The sequence below is a fragment of the Galleria mellonella genome, unplaced genomic scaffold, assembly GCF_026898425.1.
Source record: "Galleria mellonella isolate WM207_F2 unplaced genomic scaffold, CSIRO_AGI_GalMel_v1 utg905, whole genome shotgun sequence".
Taxonomy (NCBI): domain Eukaryota; kingdom Metazoa; phylum Arthropoda; class Insecta; order Lepidoptera; family Pyralidae; genus Galleria; species Galleria mellonella.
Window position 1 is genome coordinate 2617019 of NW_026442174.1, and position 17268 is coordinate 2634286.

Here is a 17268-nt window from a genome sequence, read left to right on the forward strand (position 1 = left end):
TATTTATAAATCCTATTATACATACTTTCTCCTTTCGGGTTCTTATGTTGATAGGAAGAAACCCCTTTAAGTCCGTCTGTGTATATTTTTGTAACCTAATATCTATATTAAACGTAAATATACAAAAGTATATAAATCAATGTTTCTGAAACATTTATTTATTACAACCAATTAATTAATTAATTTATTTTATTGCATCAAAACATAAAATTAAACAATGACATATAAACAATTCAACTGAAATACAGTAGCATGAGGTATAAATCAAAATATCATATGACAAAATTCCTGACAAATTTGCTGTATTTGGCAATTTTATTTTTGCATTGTAATATAAAGATAAACAGTGCAGGTAGCTCGTAACCATTCCTTATGGCTGTCTATGGGGAAGGCCTATGTCCAGCAGTAGACAGATAATGGCTGATATGATGATGACGATTATAAAGCTAATATTATGGAGTAATAGAAATGTTTTTAAAATAATTAGGTACTCGAAACAACAATCAACACCGTCAATACAAGAGTAGCTTAACCAATATTTTCTTAATGTGTGAAAATGGAATGGTAACCCCACCTGCACTATAAGTACGTATAGGTTGACGGGGTACTTGTAATATATGATAGGTGAGGGAAAGGGATTGTTAGTAATGGAGACTGAGGATCTTATTACTAGCAATATATCCAACCAGGTCGACCTCCTCGCGGTTCTCCCTAGAAACTATCATGTTTAATTCCTGATGAATTCATCATGATGGGCTAACTGACCTGTTTTCATTCTCATCTATCACCCTTCACTGGTGCTCCGCCAGCGTATCCCGTTAGTGCAGGCAGGATTATCATATCATTTTCATCCATCAAAAAAGAAAAATGATAGGTGAGTATGAAGGCCGATAAATCGGCCCATCATAAGAAACTCCTAAAGAACTAACCACGATGATTTCCAAGGAGGACCGCGTTAAAGTCAACTTAATAAGGTATATCGCTAGCAGTGGGGCTTTTTGACCCCATTACTAACAATCCCGTTTCCCCCCCTAATAGTTACACGTTGCGTCACTAATTAATGTAACCAGTTAATCATTAACAAACAATAGAATGAGTTTACAGAAAACTACGTCAGTTACGACACGGTTAAACGCATAACCAATAAGTTGGGAACGAGTTTCCATTTAGGTATTCTACTATTTTACCTACTACCAAAGAGCAAAACATACCTTTTTTTTATACAACTTAGAATGGCAAACAAACTGACGGTCCACCTGATGGAAAGTGGCAACCGTCGCCTATAGACATGAGCAGTACCATGGACATAACAGAGTATATTGTTTCGCTCATGATACCCCTCATGCGTTGCTATTCCTGAGGACTCAGGTGTTATTCCTCTGTACCCAGTAAATTCACGCCATATCCCACCCTTCAAACAGAAACACAGCCATGCAAACACAACTGCTTCACAGTTGAAACACGAATGGGACAGAAGTACCCAAGCAATCGACTTTCGTACAAAGTCTCTCCCTCTCCGTCCCTATACTATATAAGGTTAAAAAAAGTATTGTCCAAAAAAATTAAAAATGACATATTTTACACTAGCTTTTTTCCGCAACTTCGTCTGCGTGACCGGAATATGTTTACTGACCGGGATAAAAAGTAACCTTTATCCTTCTTCATCCCATATGGTAAGTGTATACCAAATTTCAATTTAAATATAAATGTAGCATTAAGTCCGCCTTTTGTACCAAACACGTTTTAGTAATGTAGTGTATGGTTTAGTAAAAAATAAATGAATAAATATTATTATAAATAAATATATAATATAGAATTTATATGAAAATGACAGCACCTAATTAACAATTTTCATATAATGAAATAATCATAACTAAATTATATACTTACATTTTTATTTAATGCTACAAATGATTGGCTATATATTTTTTACCAACTATAATCCTCTTATATTTATGCGTAAAATAGTTTCCATAATATTTGGTATTAACATCATAGATTTAAAATTAATATCTTTGCAGTGATATTACTCGGAATAACAATAAAAATTCCAATTACGTCGTTACATCTTATTATTCCTAGAAAAATAATAATATTAAAAAAGAATAAATAAATTACAATAAATATTAAATACTTTCGCACCCTAAATTAACCCTCAAATACGGTGATAAAGTGTTAAAACCATAATACATACGAAAACCCGTTCGACCGCGCCACGTGCTTGCGCGCAGCATCCAAACCCTTGCCTTAGACGTTTAACCCGAAAACGCGTGCCGGGATCAATACGACCCACCTTCAAGATCTCTCCTCCCCTATTGTACCCGTTTATCTCGAGCACAATCCCTTTTTATCCCTTTCAGGGCTAAAGGGTACACAACGAATCGTGCGCAAAGATTCTGTAATGTATCACGTGCCCTTTGTCGAGATGAAAACAAGATCGTAACCCTTACTGCTTTATGTCTACAGTCTTTTATGTAACTATCGTCTTTGGAGGGATTTCTTATTCTTTTGAATAGATACCTTATTAAACCTATTGTATCAGTTATATATAAGGTATAATTTATATACACAAGAGACGAATATTATATAATAATAATAATAATACATATATATTGCTATACTCGTACAATATAAATTAAGATTTTTAAAATAAAAACGTTTAATTTTGGAGTTGTGTCGTATGTATTTAAATGTTACAGTTATTAATTTATAGACGAATACATTATTTACTTACGCATATTTGTATTTTTATACAACTTGTCTTGTTTTCAAATCGTGTTTTTCAAAACGCAATTCCCAGAACTTTATGTACACGTGAACATCAACCGTGGGACCACACATGCGGCTTGAATAAAACTCGTATAATGTAGGCGATTTCAAAAACCAGATTTCTTTCTTCATCAATATTCACAATATTAGTAGAAGCCCCTTTTTTATCCTTCTTTTTTTCTGTACAAGCGTCGTAACGACTTTTTTCTTTAGCCGAAAAGACGATGGTGACCCATGACCTGCATAGTTTGGGACCCTTTGAGTAGCGAACGGTTAAAATCTAGTTTGTATGAAAAAAGCGTGTCTGTTTTGTTGGATGTTCACAATACTATGAATGGATGTGTCCAGAACGGATTGCCTATGTGGTCGGGGCAGTTTTGTGATCTAACAAATATATATAACATTTTTAACGTTAAAAGTTATTTACCCTTATGTATTTCTGAGGGGCATATCACTATCTGGAATAACGGTGATGATTACGTCATCATATTCATTTATATACCGATATCATTTATATATTATTACACTATTAAATAGAACTAGTCAACAATTAGAAATAATCGTTTATCATCAGACGGGCTGTATACTTGTTTGCTATCTTCGTGGTATAAAAAACAGCCACCTTGTTACAGTCATTAAATACATAACTTGTATATATTAGATCTTGTTTCATAAAAAATCACAACTAATATAATAAAATAAATAAGAAATTACCAGGAGAGTAAACCATAATTAACAATAATATCTGAATATGTCCGCACATATTTAGATTAAAAGTACTTTTCTTTTTTTTTTTAAATTGAGTATGTTACCTACGTATGATATAAAAATTTTTCATACGCTCAAGAATAAGTTGCTTAAGATTAAAATTCTGTAGATATTTAGTACATTGAATACCTAGTATGCATAGACAATACCAGATTACACAATTTTCTTATGTCATAAATAGCTTGTTTACCAATAAAATAGATTGTTTATCAAAATATTCCAGTGTATGCGATCATTAATAATTCTCAATTATCTTTAATCTATTAATAGCAGTATAGTTACTTACTCGTGCCTACTTCTCACATTTATAAGAAATTCGAAATAAAATAACATAAGTCTTCCCTTTTTTGTAAATAAAAAAAAAAATTGCACAAAAAGTCCCTCAAGATTGTACACAATGATCCCAACGTGCTCCCGTTAAGTAACCCAATTTTTACACCATAGATAATAGAAAAAAAAAATCGTAAAAGCTAACGGTCTTCGTAGTTTTTTTTTTCTTTTTTTTTTTATAACAAAGAACCATGGGTCTGTGAAGATATGAATTAATTTGTATTACGCCCCGATGCTTACATTTAAAGTATGTATTGAGAGCGAAAATTAGCTCACATTCATGTCGACATTTTTTTACGTTGTTTTTTAACTTTTTTTTTTAAATATTTTGTGACAATATTGACAGGTCCGGCCTATCCGAAATTTCGGAGATTTTGTAAATAATCTTATTGAAAATTAATACAATTCTAAAGAAGTTCCGTAAAGGCTGATTGGCTTTATTGTTGCAAGTTTTTTGTATTTCAAACAAGGGCGGTTTGATTCTGAAAACAAACTGTGTTGCTATGAATTTTGATTGGGAAGTTATAATTTTAATACTCCATCTTAGATACATCTAACAAAGCGTATTCTAAATTAGAATAAATGAATAATTTGTATTCTAATTATTAGTAATCATTTAGAAAGTTTACAATAAATATGTATTAACAAAATTATATAAATCAATTTATTAATATTATTTATATTAAATGAATACCCACAGTTTATAATTCGATATAATTTTATTATAAATAATTTATCTGTATCTATTATGTAAATAAAACATATTCTTAATATCAGTTGCCATGTTAATTTACATTTAGATTGAATGGTAATAAAATAAATATTTTTCGCTGTTACTTAACCATATTTCATCACTTATGTACCGATTTGTAAGACGAAAAACTTAATGCGTAAATTTATAACAATAAAATACCAACATCCGTCGTTATTTAAGGGTTAACAACGTCGGCTTTACGGTGAACTTTTACCACGTGCTGTTCAATAAAAAAAAAGTTAAATTTAAAAGAGTAGTAACGTGACATATTTTTTTATTTATATTTTTTTTTATTGTAGAAACGTGTATCATGGGTAGGTTCTAATACAAATCTAATAGTCTTTATTTAATTCTAGGTATGCGGATGGTGGAAAACCCATCCATTACCAAATATGGATGAAATGTGGTCGTACATGTAATGTGTTAAGAGCATTCATCATCGTCATCATCACCATATCAGCCATTATTCGTCCACTGCTGAACATTGGCCTCCCACATACACTGCCATAAGGGACGGTCCTGAACCACCTGCATCCATTGACTTTCTGCAATGCATTTGAGATTGTTACTCTATCTAGAGCGTTCATATCGAAATGTATTTTACAAAAATTTACAAAAACAATTGAAGAATTTTGAAAGATTTCGATTGATTGTTTAAAACGTTAATTATGCAATAATATATTTATTAATTTGCCATGTGGTCCCAGAATAGAATAGGCCAACTCTTACAACCTGTGAGTGTCGTAAGAGGCGCTAAGGGAACTTAATGATCGAGGTATTGGCATACTTCATATTTTCAACCGACTTCAAAAAAGAGAATCTTCTCAATTAGCATGTATATTCTCAATATGTTTGTTACCTCAGAAGAATTTGGAAAATTCTTATTTTATCTAAAAAAAAAGGATATGCTTTAAAATCGTTTCCGTAAATTTTTATTAAAGTCGGTTCAAGAGTTTAGTTTTCAACCTTCAGACTTCAGAAAGCTTCCTTTTTTCTCAGCTCGGTTGTATTTTTCTATATGTTTCTTACCACACAACTCCGTCTGTTGTAAACCTTATTGATTTTTTTTTCAAATTGGTTCCGTAAAAATTTTATCAAAATCGGTTTAGTAGTTTAGTTTTTAAATTAAAATAACTGGATTATATACATCTTACTGGATTTTAGACTTTACACACTCCAACCTTATATATGGAAAAAAAAATAACAGAGTTGCTTTGGTGCTCGGTAGTTTCTGACTACCTCGTCAAGGACTTGCCGTGAAGATCGATAAATAGAAAAAGCAGCTAAAAATAACTACCGCCGGATAAAAATAATACCAATATGGAGCTATGATTAATATGGAACTCATGGGAAATCTGCGGTGGGTTAGGGTGACCATCGGCCTGTGATGGGACGCTATAATCCCCGATATCGTATGTTTAATATGGAATTATTGGCTACCTTATTTGATGGAGCGGTTAAAATATGTTATAAATGAACTAGTGCAGTTTACAAGATGTTGAATACCTAAGTGATACAGTGGTTAAGGTCGCTTAAAGTAGTGTGGGTTCAATTTAAAAAACGAAATGTTATTAATCTAAAAACCGACTCTAATATATTATTTTTCGACATGTTTCAAATTTTTACAAGGTATAACACATTAATCCCTAGGTATGGAAACGTATGAAGGGTATCATGGGCGACACAGTATACTCTGTTATATCCGTGGTACTGTTCAAGTCTATTGACGATGATTACCATTTTCCATCATGTGGGCTATTAGTTTATTTGCCATTCTAAGTTGCAAAAATAAAAAAAAAACTGCTAAAGAAGGCAACAACTGGAGTTTTTTTTTTTAATGGATGATAATAGAATGATAACCCCACCCGCGCTATCGGTATACACCGGCTGGGCACCAGTGAAGGATGATAGGTGAGGATGAAGCCGGTCAGTTAGCCCATCGTAATAGCAACGAATTGAACAAGAATTGTTCACGATGGTTTCCAGGGGGAACCACGTGGAGGTCGAACTAATAAGGAATATTGCTAGCAATGGGGCTGTCAAACTCCATTGCTAACAATCCCTTTCCCCCCAACAACTGGAGTTAGGCTTTAGAGATGTTTTAGGAGGGACACTGCTGCTTATCCCGCGCCTTCCCTTAGTCGCCTCTTACGACACGCACGGGAAACGAAGGGGTGGCCCATTTTCTCCCGGGACCATCTATCTCATATAGTATGTGTATACTAAAATTTATAGTAATTGGTTAAGCCGATAAGTCGCTATAGGATAACAAACCCATAAACAGGGTTTGTTAGTAATGGAGACTAAAAATCCTATTGCTAGCAATATACCCAACCAGGTCGACCTCCTCGTGGTTCCCCCTGGAAATTATCATGGTTAATTCCTGATGAATTCATTATGATGGGCTAAATGACCTGTTTTCATTCTCATCGATCATCCTTCACTGGTGCTCCGCCAGCGTATCCCGTCAGCGAAGGCAAGGTTACCATTCCATTTTCACCCATAAAAAAAAACCATAAACAGGGTGGGGAAGGGATTGTTAGTAATGTGGGCTACAAGTCCCATTGCTAGCAATATACCCTGTCAGAGCAACCTCCATGTGGCCCCCCTTGGAAACCATCGTGCTGAATTCCAGGTGTATTCATCATGGTGGTCTAAGTGACCTGCTCTTTCATTTTCACTTATCATCCCTCACTGGTGCCCCGCCGGTGTATACCGGTAACGCTGACGTGGTTACCATTCCATTATCATCCAATAAAAAAACTCACAAACAAAAAACTCACTTTTACATTTATAATATTAGTGAGGATTTCAGAAATTTCTTTAATCCTGTTTATTATTACCTTTTTTTTTCCATATCAGCACGTTCCTCGAATATCACCTTACAATATTACATGTTACAGGTATCCAACAATCCACAAATCCAATAACTTCCGCCACCTCCACAAACTTAATTCGGCGCGGATCTTTTGCGAGCAAACCACGCGTACGCCATCTACAATGAGCCCTTGGTTAATCGCTTAGCTTAAGTGGCATTAAATGCTCCCACACAATCCCATCACTTGCCAACAAATCTGATTTCCAATGCACTTTAATCCGATATCATCGGATTCCCTTTAACACGATCGACAACCGTCTATTCTGGACAGAAAGCATCCAATGCGCGTTCATTAAAAACTACATTTAATCACACTAATACAGAAATGGTAATGTATAGAATATATCGAGTTAATTGCGATTTAGAATTGCGTACCGCCGAAAAGCTCTCGCTCAGTAGTCAATTAAGTGCTCAGCCAGGGGTTCTACACAATCGGTCGCCTCCGTACAATGCAACGGTGGCGCCACGCCGCGGAGATATTGTGAACTTCGTTTTATTAGACTGATTGTGAGGGATGACGTTTTGTTGAGTTTCTTTAACGAAATTACGGGAGGATTAATTTTAGAAATGAAACACTGTTGATTGTGGTGACGTGAAGCGTGTACCAATTGGGGATTATGTTCATTATTAAATAATAATGTCGTGTCATTATTTACTAAATATAGGTACATATATTAAATTAATACATATATTAAAATTAGTTTTAGAGATAATTATAACTTTTAAAAACACTTGTAAATTGAATTATTTAAACTAATAATAATATTAATTGTAGTTAATTTTCAACTTTCCGGTTATTTACACATATTTTAAATACACAATTGGGACTTAACACGATATAAAAGCTTAAAAGCTTTTACAGATAAATAGTACCAACATACCTGCTTCTTTATTGATTTACAAGACAGTCCTGTCGTAACTACGACGTGGTACAATCCATGTCGAAACATCGGCAATAAAGAAGTAGGTATGTAGGTATTACTTACCTGTAAAAGCTTTTATATCGCATTAAGTCCTGATTGTGTATTTAAAATATTAATTGTATTGTATACTTATCACTTCCAAGTATCCTATAAACACAGATTTTCCCCATTATTCACCAAAAAGCATAATTATATTAATCCACCTGTATACAACGGTTATATCCACCAGAACGACCTCCAGGCGGTTCCCCCTGGAAACTACCGTGCTTAATTATTGATAACTTAGTCACGATGGGCCAACTGACCTGCTTTCATTTTCACCTATCATCCCTCACTCGCCAGCGTACACAAATAGCGTAGACGAGGTTACCATTTCATCTTTACCCATTTAAAAAAATATTACGTGCCACTTTTTTTAAGGTAAATGTTACCCCTGTTGATAGTAACACAGCTTATACTCGTAACAAATGAGTTTAGTTAAAATAAAAATATTAGACAGATAATGAAGCGTTATATTTGTAACCAACAGCGCGCAGCCGACACGAACTCCGGTATTTCACGAAGAACTTCACTGTTACGATGCGGATATTCAGTATTTTTATTAACGTGTACTTTTTCCTCGTCCGACAAAACGTCAAACGGGAGCGTGGACGCGCGCGGCCGCGCGGAAAATCGCATCAGCGTAGCGGACCGCGACCGGTGGTTGCGCGCTTCTGTCCGCTCCTGATAGGGTTGTCGTACACCAGATTTTATATATAATCTTTTTTAATTAATATTTTAAATTCCTTTTAGTAAAAAAATAAACAGACAATAAACTAGTAATATGCAATATATTAAATATTTTGTTTCAAGTAATTTATTTTTTATTTATTTATTGGTATATCATTAATAATTTTTCTAAATAAAAAAAAGACAAATTTTGTAAATAATTTTTTTTGTCATACTTATTATCATATCAGCCTTTAACTGTTCAATGCTGAACATAAGCCTCCACTTAAGAGGGTTTTGCCAGTAGTTGTCACGCTTGACAGGCGGATTGGCAACCGCAGTTTGGCTTAAAGATGTTTTAAGAGGGACGCTACTGACCATCCCTCGCCCTTTCATAGTCTAATATTATATACAAAAAAAAATTTGACATCAATTAAAAAATGGTCGGTCTGAGTGCGTCGAAAATCAACCAATATTCAAATCCAAAGCAATTTATGAAACTTCAGTTATGTATATATTCTAATAATTTAAAATTTTGCTCCACAAAAAAAAAAAGAAATCAACGGAATGGGAGCGAACCCTTCGACTGCATAAATAAACTTCAAAATCAAGTCAAAATTGACGAAAAATACAGTAAAAAAAAAACTCCCTCTTTATGTAAAATGTAATTTTTCTAACACTTTGTATTACCTACCACTATACTTTACTATTTTATACATAAAATACAAAGTATATACATTGTATATACTTTGTAGTACCAACCTTTAAAGTTTAGGCATTAATGTGTGCTTGACTATAAAATTGACGACTAACTTTAATAATTTTTTTTTTTATTTATGGTATTGAAATTCAAAACATCACATTAATTATTCGTTACAAGTCGCCAGTATTAAAATATGACCCCCTACAAACAAAAAAAGATTTTTTTAAAACGGGTTTATAAATGACTCAGTTAAGAGGTAACAAATAGAAAAAAAAATACATTTGAATTAAGAACCTTCTTTTTTGAACTCTGTTGATTATAAAATAATTTTTAATTTTTCATACAAACCACACGGAGACATGCTCGATTTAATACAAAATGTATCCAATATAAACTATGTACAATAAATATTTTACAATACAATACAAAGTTTCTAATAATAAAGTCAGATCTTTAAAAGTCAACTTAACTTTTTGACAGAGGTAGTGAATCCAATCCAATGAAGCAGCAGCTCAACTAGTAAGAACACTGGCCTCAACGTGACGTAAAAAATGCAGGTTCTAATCCTGTCCGGTCTGAAACTTTTATTCACTCAATCATTATAATAACATGATTTTAATAGTTTATGTACTAAAGTCAACTATATATTTTTTTATACAACTTAGAATAGCAAACGAGCTGACGGTCCACCTGATGGAAAATGGTAACCATCGCCTAAAGACATGAGCAGTACCATGGACATAACAGAGTATACTGTTTCGTCCATGATACCCCCCATGCGTTGCCATTCCTGAGGACTCAGGTGTTATTCCTCTGGGTACAGAGGAATAACAAAAGTAAATTCACGCCATATCCCATCCTTCAAACCGAAACACAGCCATGCAAACACAACTGCTTCACGGTTGAAACACGAATGGGACACAGATAGCCAAGCAATCGACATTTGTACAAAGTGTTATAACTTATTATATACATTACGAATATCCGTGTACAATAATTATCTAAGTTATTAACGAAGAAGGAAATATATAAGTATTTTTATATATATATATAAACGTACCTACCTCAAAACAAATATACTGGCATCGTAAAGCTGTAATTAAGATAAAGTACACAGGAACACACACATATATAAACTTAAACACACATAAGCAATGCTGCGCGTGAGTTCAAGAAAGATAACCCCGTCGCCCTTCTCTGTTATCATTATAATGTAAATAGGTTATGTATCTACATATAAGTGGTTGCTTTATTGGTACGGCTTTGTATGAGTGACGTAAGAACATACATGCGCTAAGATGAATGTTCAATTTCAATATTTAACCTAATTTAATCATCAGATTATAACTCTCGTCATCCTATACCCAACTCTGACTAATTTAGGTATACAAAGGCGAGAAAGAAAAGAGAGAGAAGTCGTTTGCACCTCTGTCTCATTCGTGTTTCTACCGTGAAGCAGTTGTGTTTGCATGGCTATGTTTCGATTCGAAGGGTGAGATATAGCACTGAGTTTACAGCATACAAAGGAATAACACCTGAGTTCTCAGGAACGGCGACACATGGGGAGTATCATGGGCGAAACAGTATACTCTGTTATGTCCATGGTACTGCTCATGTCTATAGACTACGGTTACCACTTCCCATCAGGTGAGCTGTCAGCTTCTTTGTCATTCTAAGTTGTATAAAAAAAAGTGCTCAGCCAAGAATATGTATTCTGATAACTCAGCCATACCAAACTAATTACTTTTAAAACAAATTGGACAATGAACATTATACATACATATCTTGAAATCCCAGGATAAAAATTAATATATTTTTTTTATAAAAAGTTTCAATTTTTAACATATTACAAGGATTCTCCTAGAGAAAAGATTCTTGAGTGGTGATCCCGAACAATCAGGCACAATGTGGGTGACCCCCACGAGATGGAGTGATGACCTCAATGTCGTAAGAAACCAATAGAGGCAGGTAGTGCAGGATTGAACTTTGTAATGAAATATAAAGGAAAGAGATAAATTGCAGACGACAGATGAGAATTGTGATGAGAATGATTCCGAATATAGATAACACTTTTAAACATAACAAAATAAAATCGGCTCTCAAACTCCTGAATATAATATCATTTATTTATTTATATACATACATATTTTTGGTGAGCTTTACAGATTTTATAATTTAGAGAAACGTACCTACTCACAAAAAAAGTATTTAGCAATGGACGAAATAGATTGGGTGTAAGGACAACCAAAGTTTTGAAATCAAATAGCTAAATTTTTATCAAACAATAAATATATATAAAGAACACAGTTAAATTGTTCAGCTCATTCATTTTTAAATTGTTTAAAAACTGATGCAGAATTTTTTAATATTTTCTAAGAATTAAATAAACAAGAGGGAACACCGAACCTCCTTTGTTTGAAGTCAGCTAAAGACAAGTGTCAGCAGACGGTCCTAATTTATCGGCGACACGCGAAATAAAGCAACAGACGCGCTAACAAACAGACATGCAAAACTACAAACGAGTGATTTAAACCTGACAGATTCTGTTCAGTGAGTCGTTTTGCTAAATCGATCTCACTGTGTAAATTGTGATGGGATGCGATTGATTTATATCTACTTAAATTCATTTTGCTCCGCCATTTTGTGATACTTCTGTTTGTTTGGTATGCGACTGCTTTTCAAACTTTAAAACAGTCTTTCATCCTGTACTTATTCTTATACTTCTGTAGAGATTGATAATTCGTCGTGCTATAGCCTATATATTTGAGTGACGGTCATGTCTCTTGTCTGTCCGTACCTATGTCATATTGTAGTTACTCAGCAAACTTAATACTATTGTAACTTTATGGGTAAATGTAACGTCTGCCCATAATTGGCTAATATAAGTATTTTAGCCAATTTATAGGCCGAGTTTAAGTAAATACCTAGGAACAAGGTAATTCTTGTTGTCAGTAGATATTATATATCTACAATTTTCTTATTTACTATTCTATTAATTTTTTATTATACAGATAATGTCATAATAATTTTGTTAAAATTAATTTAATTTCTTGTTACTAATTAATATTAAATTAATAATTGTTAATTTTAAGTGAATATTTGTTATTTTTGAATAAATATTACTTTTAATAAATTATTTAAAAATTATTTGTTTATCGCGATTCACCGAGTCTGCTGTCTGTACGTACATTCCAAGTAATTCCAAGAGTTCTCTCTTTGAATGGACACAAAGCCAATGACTCAAACGTTATATCGACGAGTGATGGATGCGATGGAATGGTTTCTCTGTTATTTATAGGTATTTAACAGTGATGTACATACCTTAATACTATATGTTTATATATAATTAAGACAACCTTCAATTAAGGCAGCACTTTAGTATGTAACCACATCATGTATTGTAAGTGTATGCTTTGTGGCTGCCATTAAATAAATAAATATTACATACCACCGACACTAGTACAAACCTCCTTTTATATTTTTATTTATTTACAAAAATTACATTGTCATAATTTATTGTGAGTGAAGATGAACAACAGGCGAGCTTAACTCTGTGAGAGAGGGATTGTTAGTAATGAAGACTGAGAAGCCCATTGCTAGCAATATACCCAACCCGGTCGACCTCCTCGCGGTTCTCTCTGGAAACTATCATGGTTAATTCTTGATGAATTCATCATGATGGGCTAACTGGCCTGTTTTCATTCTCATCTATCACCCTTCACTGGTGCTCCGCCAGCGTATCCCGTTAGCGCAGGCGGGGTTACCGTACCATTTTCACCCATCAAAAAAAAAAACTCTGTGAGAGTTCACTTACGATAAACCCTGAATGGAATATTTTTATATTATATTTCTTTCTATATTATTATATGACATATAAAAATAAATATAAAGAGATAAAAACTGAATTTAATGTAATTCCCTCGTTATCTATCAACTAAATGTATTTATTGGAACCATAAAAAACATACATAAAAAATCTAAATAATTATATTATTTAGATTTTTTATGTTAAGATTATAACTATAATTTTTTTTAAATTAAAAAAAAATTATTATGCGACTTAGAACCTGAAGAAAATTAGCTGGAGGGATCGAATTAGCAATAAGGAGGTCCTGCTTTGGGTTAAGGAAAAAAGACAAATTATTAGAACTATTGAGGAAAGAAGGCGAAAAATGTTGGGACATTTGATACGACACGACGAACTTATGTACATTATAATAGAATATCAGATAGAAGGAAGGAGGAGAAGAGGGAGACCGAAATATAGTATCATCAGGCAGATCAAGGAAAGAGATGGTGTCGTGTCGTACCAAGAGGTGAAGAGACTCGCTGAAAATCGTAATGAGTGGCAAGAGCTCCACCGACAAGAGCGCAGCTCTTAAATAGGATAGATAAAACCTGCCATATAATCCTGACATAGAATGGGCCACCCATTCGTTTCCCATGTGTGTCGTAGAAGACGACTAAGAGAACTTAATGGTGGAGGGAAGGGCAGCAGCGTCCCTCTTAAAACATAATCATAAGACAAACTCCATTTGCCAATTCGCCTACCAAGCGTGGTAACTACGGGCTTAATCCCTACAATGGTAAACTTCATACGAATTGCTCCTATTCCTTATGGCATTCTATGGGAGAAGCCTATATTCAGCAATAGGCAGTTAACGGCTGAAATGATTATAATATAAATATAATTGGTTAAAAAATTCTATCTTTTATACAACTTAGAATGGCAAATAAGCTGACGGCCCACCTGATGGAAAGTGGTAACCGTCGCCTATAGACATGAGCAGTACCATGGACATAACAGAGTATACTGTTTCGCCTGTGATACCCCCCATGCATTGCCATTCCTGAAGACTCAAGTGTTATTCCTCTGTACCCAGTAAATTCACGCCATATCCCACCCTTCAAACCGAAACACAGCCATGCAAACACAGCTGCTTCACGGTTGAAACACGAATGGGACAGAAGTACCCAAGCAATCGACTTTTGTACAAAATCTCCCTCTGGTAAATTCTATCTTTCGATAGCTCAATCTTTGTTGATGAACATTTATGTTCACTATTACTACCTATACTATATTTTAAAAACTTACTTTTTATGCAAGTAGCTTAAAAATATTATATACAGCGTAAATGTGAGAAAAAAGTTGATGGCCTGAGAGTGCCTACCTGCACCCAATTACTCAGTCTCAGCGGACCAGATGGGGGTGGGTAAGGGGGGAGGTAGACGCCGCTGTCACGGAGCCACGATCGATGTAACTTACAAACTTCTCGACATAAGGTTTGTAGGTCCTTCGCTTCAGATATTAACATGCTCAGTAAGGTGAACATTTGATTCACTAGCTAACGCTTGCGACTTTACCTATTAGTTTGGTTAATTTTTATAACGTCACTATTGTGTCAATTCGCATTCGAATTAATTTAATAGTTCAATAGTTAAATTTGGTCGAAAGACCAAAAGTCAAAATCTTGTTTGATATGAATAAAATCATATTAAGGTGACACCAAATAATTAACTTTGAATTAATCAAAATTAATTTTTTTATCAGAGGAAGACTTTGTACAAAAGTCGTTCATGTTTCACCTGTGAAGAAGTTATGTTTGCATAGCTGTATTTCGGTTTAAAGGGCGGGATATGGCAGTGAAATTATAGGGTACAGAAGAATAACACCTTAGTCTTTAGGAATGGTAACACATGGGAGGTATCATGGACGAAACAGTATACTCTATTATAATCATGGTACTTCTCATGTCTATAGGCGACGATTACCACTTTCCATCAGGTGGGCCGTCAGCTTGTTTGCCATTCTAAGTTGTATAAAGTCCACACGTGAAATCATACTTAATTGATACAAAGTTCAGTTACTATAAATGTCTTAATATGGAACTGATAGTCCCTATCAATAGAGTTCTCTAATCAATAAAAAAAAATACTAGAACCAAGTTCAGTTGTAACAAAATAACCTTGTATGAGAGTAGTCAGTGGAAAGAGACTGTTTATTTTTTAAAATGAGTGTTAATGAAATAGTGATTACATCTGTGCTGTCGATATATACTAGCGTGGTATTAGTGAGGGATAATAGGCGAGAGATAAAGCAGCTCAACTGATCTGCTTTATTATCCCTGGTCTATTTTGACGAATTGAACAAGACTTAACCACAATAGTTGACAGCGGTAACCGCGTGAATGTCGATCTGATAGGTTATATAGCAATGGGAAAGGGAATGTTAGCAATGGGGTCTTATTGCCCCATTTCTTGCCAGAAATGAGGCAACATGGAGGTCAACCTGATAAGGTATATAGCAATATATGGAAATGTAGCTATTATACCCCATTATTAACAATCCGTTTCTATGTAGAGATCAACTTTCACGTGATTCCCTCTAAAAACCATGGTTAATTCTTATGGAATTCATCTCGATGAGTTAATTGATTTGCTTTCATCTTCACCTATCATTTCTCACTAATATCTGGCCAGCGTATACCAACAGCGTGGGCGGAGTTACCAACTCATGCTTACACATTATTTTTAATGTGGTACTGGTAGTCTAGAGTTATCTATCTAAAAAAAGGCCATTAAAAATCGGACAGTGTATTCTAGTGGTTTTGGGCCATTCCTTATTCCTTAGCAGTAGGACACTGATGATTATAATGATTGAAAATTCACTAAAATATCCTGTAACTATTTAATATCCTACTCACAAAAAAATACGGTTCAATTCAGAACCTCCTTTTTTTAATTGAAATAATATAAATAATAAATATAAAATAATCTCACTAATATAATTAAATTGTAACTCGACCATGTCTGTGACGTGTCTGTGGCGTGATATATATTAAAAAAAAAAATAATGGAAGGAGTTTTAATTGGACTAATGGAAGTCAAAACCATCAATATTAAAAATTTTATCTGTCTGTATATTTGTATAAATTATGCAAAACCTGTGTGGTTCGGGCATAGAATAGGCCACCCCTTCCTTTCCCGTGGGTGCCGTAAGAACCGACTAAGGGAGAGCGAGGGATGGGCAGCGGCGTCCCTCTTAAATATCTCTTAAGCCTGACTGCAGTTGGCAATTCGCCTGCCAAGCGTGGCGACTACTGGCAAGACTCCCCAATGGGGGAAGGTTTATGTTCAGCAGTGGACAGACAACGGCTGAAATATTGATTATTACTTATTATTTAAATTATTTTACTTAATATTCATGTAATGTTCATATAACAACATTTAGTCATACCCAGAATATTTGATATCCTGACAGGATAAGCAAGCTGAAGTGGCAATAACCTGGTCATATAACTCAAAGAACAACCGATGAGAAAGAAAGGTTCTCTCGACCCCGTACAGACAAACGCAGTGTAGGACGACCCCCTACTAGATATGATAGAGCGACGAACTCAAATACATCACGGAGAGTCAATGGATGTAGGAGTCT